The sequence below is a fragment of the Rhagoletis zephyria genome, unplaced genomic scaffold, assembly GCF_001687245.7.
Source record: "Rhagoletis zephyria isolate East Lansing unplaced genomic scaffold, Rhagoletis_zephyria_1.1 Rzeph_scaffold_00022, whole genome shotgun sequence".
Taxonomy (NCBI): Eukaryota; Metazoa; Arthropoda; class Insecta; order Diptera; family Tephritidae; genus Rhagoletis; species Rhagoletis zephyria.
Window position 1 is genome coordinate 725,787 of NW_016157106.1, and position 9,798 is coordinate 735,584.

The window sequence follows — 9,798 nt, forward strand, 5'->3', positions numbered from 1 at the left end:
TATCGACTTTATAATCGATTTTGTTATCGACTTTGTTATCGATTTTGTAATCGATATTTTGATAGATTTTGTAATCGATTTTGTAATCAGTATTGTTATCGATTTTGCTATCGATTTTGCTTTCGATATTTTTTCGATTTTGATATCAATATTTTCATCGATTTCTTTATCGATGTTTTTATCGATTTTGCTACCGATATTATTATCGCTTTTGTTATCGATATTTTTTGCTTAGTGTGTGCTTTTGTTTTTTTACTTGGATATGCTCTTAACCATACCACGTATTCTACGTTTAAATTTAGCGGCTGTATCACCGATACAGCCTGCAGACCAAGACGAAGGCGCTGGACTGTTCCTTTTTTATCTTCGTCTTTATCTTTGCCTTTAACTTTACCTTCATCCTCGTAACTTTCTCTCTCACTCTCTTTTGGTCCTCTTCTTCAGTGGCATTAAACGTTTAGTGCGACCGTTCCCTTTCTGTCATAGTATTCGCCCTTCACCGTGGCGTTTAACATTTAACGCAAAATTCTCCAAAATAGCCGAAACTTTATAAACAACGTTAGTCGTCAGTAACTCAACAAAATTTGCTAGCCTCATATGTACTTTCGTCCTTCGACCATCAAAATAAAGAATGTTATCAGTAAAAATTTAACGGAGAACCCATAAAAATAATCTGCCTGGCAGAGCAAATCCATAAAAGCCTATGTAACTCATAAAAATTATCACCACGAGGCTCTGTACTTTTGTATAAAAATTATTCAAGTATGTACATATATCTCAATAAATCTAATTTTAAAATACGAGTAATAAATTTAGAACGAAAATGTCTCAAAAAAAAACATTTAAGCAACTACATAAGTCTTTTAGAATATGTGTGTTATAAACACTGCATAGGTTCGGTCACCGGTTATGATTTGGAAGATTGTGCGTTTTGATTTTATTAAAAAAAAGTTCAAAGATCTACGGCATTCAGTAAAGGCCTAAGGATTGTTTATGTGTGAGTCTAAAGCTTTTAGATCAGAGAAAATAAATATATACTTCCTCTCCTCTCTGTATGTCTTAGAGTAAGTTTGCGTGACGTCTCCTGGATGGCCAACACTTCCACGGTAGTCTGGAAGTTGAGTTGAGTTCAGAGTTATCTTATACGACTTAGGGCGATCTGGAGTAGTTACATAATTGTGTTATATATCAAATTAAAGCGCACGCTGCGTAGGTTATCCAAAAATTCAGATTTCAAATCGGTGAATTAAGTGACAAAATATAAGCGTTTAAACATTTTCGTGACTTACTGTTAACGTATCTATATATAATTGCTCAGTCATACGACATTGTTAGGGCGATCTGAAGCAGTTAAATAATTAAGTTATACATCAAATTAAAAGTCGATAGTGAGCAGTGTAATCTGTTGAAAAATACTAACCAATTTTCCGTGGAATTGTGATTCGGATTCGTATTAGTCATAGTCTTGAAATATATTTCACGAAAACAAAAAATAAAAATGGCTGAGATTACTTGCCTTTTTAAACATCTACGATATCACTGACAAATTTAAAGGACCCTGGATGAGGGTAAAACTCAAAATATTAATTAATTTTTTTGATGTGATTTTTGAAATGGACGATCTAATATGGATACATATTTATGTATTTTAATATGTTTAGAATCAGTGGTTGAATTTTTGTACTGAATGGGTTAAGAAAGCTTTAGTTTAAAATCGTGATACGAAATGCCTTTCACCATGAAACGGCGCCAACTTTAGGTGATTATTGCATTTCAGACTACGACTGATAAAGCCCTTGGACGGATAATGTGAAAGGTTGGACTATATCTAACTTTAAAATTACTGTTTTCTCATAGTCCACGGTACGAAGCTATGAGCAGAGTAAGGCCTTTTAATAACTTAAAAATTATCTTGGATTATTAGGTCTCTAGCAATACAACATTAATTGTTGTCTTTCATGAAGTTCTTTAAATAAATCTTGAGCTAAATACTGAAGTATATTCATGAATATATCGTTTTATTTTTCACTTAAGTTTAAATACTTAATATCTGAAGGTATTTCTCTAATGCATTCACTAAAAATTCGGAAGATTATTACTAGTTGTGAATATCGTAATGGCTGCTGTAGGAAGTATTTTTAAGTGTGTACTTTTGCTCCAATTACAATAAGTTGCGATTTATTTGGGAATCACGACACTTTTCAAAAAACATAGTGTTGTTTAATGTTTTCTAAATTTTTTTCAGGCACCGAAAATAACCATTAAGACTCTAGATTTTTATTTTTACATACTTGAAAACTCGTTATTTTGTGATTTTTATTTTTTCGACCATCTTTAGCTGTTATAATGGAGATTGTCTTTTTATGAGCGTTTAAAAAAAGGTAATAAAATTACCTAAAAATTAAATCTGAAAATAATTATTATGGTATGATTGAAAAAACAAAATCAAAAATAAGAACAAAAAATAGCGATTATGTTTAAACAAAAAATAAAAATCATAAAGTAACTATCAAAGTTGACTGAACATTTTAAAATCTAAATTTATCGATTAAATTAAGGTTTTTATTGCGAATAATAACTAAATAAATTAATTAATTCTTCAGTATTTTCTATACCACAAAGCCGCATATTTAGAAATGATGGAAAAAATAAATATTTAGTCCCGAAAGTAAATTTTCTTAGAATTTGAATAATTTTCTTGGAAAAGTAGTCCCTATGAAGTCAATAAGACCCTTTGAAATTTTCCAAAGCTTTTCACTTTTTTGTTAACAATGCCGAGAGTAGGTACACAGCCACACAAAAAAAAAGTGCCGGGATTCGGGCATCAGACTACCCCCACCTTACTTATTTTGATGCGCTGAGCACGAATGTGAAGTCCGGTGCTCCATCCTGTCAGGATTTTTTCCTAGTAGGATAATTTGTACCCCGAACACTGGCTCTTTACTTCTTCACTGACTTTTCTTTTGTGGATGTGTTATTATATCAGGAGTGAACATTTGAAAATAATAACTTCAATCCAATTTAACCTCAACTTCGATTTGTAAATGTTTATTGGGTAACCCTCATACAAATACATACATATATCGCGTAAGTCTCGTACATACCCTGTTGGAAAATAATTAATAAGTGACTCAGAACCAACCAATTCGAGCTGCTCGCCATTAGCGACACATTCGACATGTCAAAATTAAGCGCAAAGGAATAGATTTGACTCCGCGTAGGGGTGATGAGGTTCTTTCTATTTCAATTTCAATGAACTGGTTATTTCAAATTTACATTTTTAAATTATTAAGAAAAATTCGAAAAAATATTAACAACTTTTACCCTTGATTGGTGAAACGATTGCTTTAGTTCGGTATCAGCGAATTTTCCTACAGAGTATTATTTGTCGAACACACAGACGTACTCGCACACTCAAACTAGCACCTGTTGGCGCGCTCAAATGGAGCAGAATTATTCTATGAATAATTAACGGTAAATTATGGTTTATATACACTTACGTACACATATGGCCGATTAATTAAAAACAAAGGAAGATACATACATACATGAAGCAACGCTTGTTATTTAACCATTCAACTTCACAACTCAACAAGCATTGTTCATTCATCTGAGCGCAAAAACAACATAAAATATGTATATACCACTTTTGAAGATTGTATGCGTCGATTGCTGAATGAATAGCGCAGCACTATACCTAAGCGATGCTCGCAACATGAAAGAGGAGGAGAAGTAAGAAAACGAGTATTGTGGGAGAAATGAGAAACAGAAATGAACGAAAAATTCACACCATTAATTATGCGACTGATTGTTGTTGGTGCTATCAGTAGTGTTGGTGCTGTTTTAGTAGTTGTGTTTTTGTTTAGATTACTGATACGCCTGCATTATTTTTATCTTTTACACTGCGCGCAACAAAGGTAATCATGGGTAACTTTTGGCGGCTTTTTATGCAGCGCGCAGACTCACAAATACAGTTGCACAGACACCGAAACACGCACTTTGTTCGTATTGCCTTGTTGCTGCTGGCTGCTCCATCTATTTGTTCACACGCAATTTAGCGGAAGTTTCATAGAATTTGCCTACCACCCTTGCCACCTTTCGAAGTGCGTCCCACTTTCCCAGCCACAGCACGACAAAAGCAGATAGGAGCACAACCAGTCAGACGCGGCGACCAACTGATGAGAACATCCATAATTTTGTTTGGTTCTGCGCTCATTTGCCTATTCCGTTTTTTTTCCGCCACTGTGGCGTTGCATGCCACCAGTACATTGGCTGCCAATCAGCCAGGCTTCCACCCAGCCAGCCAGCCGGTATCCTCTGAGCCATCAGCCACCTCGGCCGACGCACAACCATCTAAACTGCCGCTCATCCAACGCCGATAATGCGCACTGATAGGGCTTTGATTTACCGGCAAATATTTAAGCATCTATTCTATGTACCTCGTATCGGGTGTCTCTGCTTCGTTGGAATATGCATTTGCTTGCAACATCTGCATGCTTGCAATTCACCACTTCACAATCCATACATGCACTGCGTTTGTTCTAACGCATAAGCACTCGTTGATTTTTTACCTGATCGCGCCGTCTGCGCTTCGTATTGTTTTCGCGCAAATTTGCCACAAATCATGCAGAGTTTATAAAAAGCACAGACAATATTTTTATTATTATTATTTTTATTTGTTTTTTATTAGTCACTATTTTGCATGTCCTTTGCAATAGTCAAAACACTAGCTGCATTACAGTTAATTTTATCCATTTATAATCACTTTCTGCGAAAGCGCAGACCGTAGCCACAATTGTTCATAACCACTCTGTACTGTTTGTTCGCGTCGATTGTTTCGCAGATATCAGTGAAAGCTCATAAAATTTACGAAACACTGTTTTGGTTGTAAAACGTTCACGGATTACTACTTTATGATGTGTTGTGTTCTAAATAAGTTTATTACTATTTTTTTTTTTAAGTGCAATTAATTATGTATGTATGTACAGTAGACATTGTACATATATGGTTCGAATTGTGGCACTTTGCTTCTTCACATTTTTATATTTTGAACAGTTACTTAGTGTTGCCATAGATTTTTCCTTAATATTTTATGTTATGGACTTAATCTCTTATAATTTGTTTCTATTATTTTGAATTATTATAACAGAAATATATATGTATGTATATTATTTTTAATTTTTGAGCTTTTATACTATGCATATATGTATATATGTGGATCTGTTGACATTTCCCTACTAATAAAATGTGTGTAAGGATGAAATTGTTTGATTTTTTTTTAATTTTAGTATACAGTTTGAAACTCAGATTTATATGATTGTTATTATAGAATAAACTATATAAAAAATTCATATTTTAATGCAGAGTGTGTCTTGTACGACCAGGGAGGATCCATGAAAAATTTCAGTATAATGGTTCCATTCGAAGAAGGACTGGAAGGATACTAATTTTAGTGAAAGCTTCTAAGCATCTCTTAGTTCGGATAGATTGTGGCGTAGGGCCGTGGCGGTCTCGACTGACCTTGTCACTTGGTTGTGTAAGTAGTCGTATCATAACTAGCCTAATAGAACTATTTAGAGAGTATGTTGCGGTTTTAACTGGTAGGCATATCGTTGGACCGATCGTTGTACCGAGGCACAGCAGCATTCAGAGCATAAAAAGGCTCACGGGCTAACTCTGCTCTGAATATCACAGTGGCAGTAGAGGTTATCTGGTACCTTTGAGCTGGTATATGTATCAAGGGTCGTAAAATGCGCGAAACCGCAGATGGAAAGAAAAATTTTGGTTTTTTTATTTTATTTCAATAAATCATGGAGCTATATTAAGACACGCTCTCATGGCATATTCGTTCATAATTCGCTATCTAATAAATTGCGAACTGAATTCCTTAATTCATCGGAGAATGAACTGTCAAGTGCAATTACGTATACGCCGTGTGAACTGGTATTCGAGTGCCGAGTATCAACTCCAATATTTCTCGATATCCAAAAAAGTGGTCAAACATGTAAATATCCACTTTTCTTCTAAGAAGGCTTGTTTTTCGGTAGAAAAACTTCAAATGATTATATAAAATTACTTATCATCAGTCGAAAAATTTCCTTATTCATAAGTGAGTATATGCAAAGGTGTAGAAAAGTCGTCAAATGAAACTCAAAATTTAAAAGCACTAAACTTGATAAACTTCACATTAGTTTATTTGCGTCGCACTGTAACATCGCTTGAAGATATTTTGTATAGAAAAAATCGGGGCAAATAACGGTAGCAAATTGAATTACGAATCCTCCATTGTGTGAACACGGAACTATGTTGATCAACACTTTTACATTTTTAGATATTCAAAAATGCTACCGAAGCTCAGTTATTTTCACGCAGTTTTTTTTATTAGGGGACAGCCAGTTGATTGGTATCTCTGTATATCCTAAGGTTGAAATGTGCAAATATGATTAAGTCACAATAATTAGTGTCTCGCTTAATTTTAAAATACTTAATTGAATCGAAAGTCGAAAAATTTAATACTTTTCAAATTCAAGTGTAAAGTTTTCTTGAGTTTTCCCATGTAGTCCAAATTAAAATCTCTAAAAATGCATTGAAACTCTTTTTTCCTCTAGAGAATGAATTCGTGAGCTTAACTGGGCTCTTAAGGCATTTGTGTCCTCCTAATTGTTGCGCTCTATCTGTTACATTCTGATATATTAGGCGCTAAATGAATGTACACATTTCATTTATAAATTCTATTTCTTCAGTTTTCTTCTTGTTATAAAAATTTTTAAAAATAAAAAAAATTGAACAAAAAACATTTATTTTTTAATTTTTTTTTTTATTTTGTCTATAAAATTATTTGTAAAACATTCGGCCGTTGTGGTGTAGGGGTTAGAAGTGCGTACTACCATTACATAGGGCCTGGGATCAAGCCCGGTTTCCGACTAATATCAAAAACATAATTAAGGAAAAGTTTCTTCTCGGCAGGCAAAGACAAACCTTCAAATGTATTTCTGCCACGAAAAACGGCTTCGGAGGAGAAGCTCGGCCAAATACTAACATATTGGGAAAGCGCCAATCTACGAATATTATTAAGTTGAATATTTTTTAATTTTCCGCAATTTTTAAAATTGAAGCTCAATTCAACGCCTTTTTAATTTGTAGAAGTTAATTCTTGATAGTACAGAATTTTTGGTGAATGCATTTGTAGAGTCATACACGGTAAGAACTTGTTTAAATATTTTAATTTGTTATATTTATTTAATATTAAAACATTTGTAGTTTTTTTACGCAACATTTTTCGTATATTAACTTTTTAATAATTGATTAATCTTTTAATATTTATTTTGTAATAATTTTTATTTAATATATCTTTTATCTGACTTATAATATTTATTTATTTCGTTATTCTTTTTACTTTTTATTAATCTTTTCTTCGTATTTTGTTTTATTATTTTATTTTGTTTTATTTTGCTTTATTTTATTTTATTTTATTTTATTTTATTTTATTTTATTTTATTTTATTTTATTTTATTTTATTTTATTTTATTTTATTTTATTTTATTTTATTTTATGTTATGTTACTTTACTCCATTTCATTTTGTGGAGTTTTATTATATGTATTTTTAATTACTTTGTTTCAGTTTCTACTTTATTTTATATTATTTTATAAATTTATTTCATCTATTTAATTTTTTCCATTGTTTTATATTTTCTTATTTTGTTTTATTTATTTTTAATTTAATGTAATTTTATTTCATATTTTTATTTTATTTTATTTACTATTCACTTTACTCAATATTTTTCCCTAAAAAAACCTTTTTTATTCTCCATTTTTTTCTTTTATCACTTTTTCGACTATCCAACTAACCTTTGCTCGTTCAAGTTTTCTTCAAAAGTTTTATTTTTTTCGTAGCTTTTACAAGTTTTGTTTTTCAAATCATAGTCAAAAAAAAAAGTCCAATTAATTCATTTCTCCAAATTTTGTTAAAATCCACTACACTCCGCCGATAAGCCGTACTGGGCATACGAGTATATTTCGCGCTTTCGTGTCCGCCAAGGTCGCCGTCACCACACTGAATGAATGAATATACGAAATGTCTGCAAGTAAACGACCAAACAGAAACTTCTTCATTGGTCCACACACAAAGTTGGCAACGACGACGACGATGACGAGCTTAGATTTTCATTTTTCCCATAGACAAATAACGTAACTAAGCGGGCTAATACGCCGACCGACAAACCAGGAGTAGAGGCGACGAAGACATTTGGCCAAAACAACCACGAAGACAACGAAGAAGATAGCTTCGCAGTCAACGACGTTGCCAGCAGAGTGGTCACAACTAATGCTGCCGGCTTAGAGGTGTAGTGGTCCAGCTACTACGAGTATGCCAGCATGCCACTGGCTTCTAGCGGCATTTGTGGCTTTCTTTGCCGGTAATAATATAACAGCTACATTCAGCAACAAGCCATCACCAGCAACGGCGAGCCGAGCACATGTGAATTTGCCAATCTTAAACCGCAACTCAAAGTAACAGCGGTACAAAATGGGAAATGAAACATGGCCAAGTGTGGTTGGCTTTGCAGCGCGCCGTTAGAAATTGACGTCAATGCTGCAGCGCTGCGACTTACTGCCGTCTTTTAAGCCGTGTTTGCGCGTGAGGCTTTCTTTGGCGCTCTGCGGCATGCGTGGCTTAGCTGTTGGTGAATAGACTGCATGAATTGTGGGTTTGTGCTTTCTTGCAAATACACTGGCTTATTAGCTGGAAATTTCTCTAACAGAAAGCACAGTGGCCGATGTTAGCTCTAACAGAGCTAATTTAAAAAGCTGTTATTGAGTGATAAGCGATAGTAGAGAAAATCAAGTACACATACATATGATTTAGGCTCATGTTAACGCACGCTCACTATGATGGTTTCAAAAATCATGCACATTCACGATTTTATTTGGGTTTTTTTTTGCTCACGTTTACGCACGCTCACTAATAAGCTTTGTTTTTTAATCACACACGTTCACGTAAACTTTTTTTCAAACTGAAACTTTTAAATGAAATTGCATTTCATGTAAATAGGCTTACAAAAGGTGGGCCAAACATCTAGCAAGGGATTTTCACCTCATATATATTTTTTTGTAACAAAATTTCAAATATACATAAATACTTAGGTCTTACGAATTTATAAATAAATTCATATAACTAGTTCATATTTTTGTTTACAACTCTGCCTGACACTAAAACCGCTTTTTCACTTTTGTTTTCTGATTTTTTCAGATAAATATGTATTTCCGATTTTTTTTTTTTTTTTTGTTTTCGTGGATGGTGGTATAGTCTAATATACTCGTATGTATGTATGTACAAAAATATATTCTGAAAAAAAGTGTAAAATTTTAAGCTCTCACCTCAAGGATTTTTCTAAAGGGGAAAAAAGAATACCCGTAGTTTTTGTTAAAAAAAATTACATATATAGAGCTACCTCAAACGGTATAGAGTTCTGTTTCCATTTCGGAGACTTCCAATAACAATACTTAACTGTTTATTTATCCCTTTTTCAATATTAACTTTTTTTTATGGGTCCAAAAAATGCAAGGGGTGGAGTTTTTCGATTGAAAAATATTGATTTTCCAGAATTCTACACCATTTATACGTAAAAGTGTTATTTCCTAATGTAAAATACATGGCAAACGTCATAGGCTTTGAGGTGCCTATTTTTTATTCCATTTAGGAAAAATCCTACTGGGTGAGAGCTTATCATTTTTAATTTTTTTTTTTNTATGAATTTTTTATTAAAGAAAACAAAAACAAAATCATTCGAGCGGTTTTC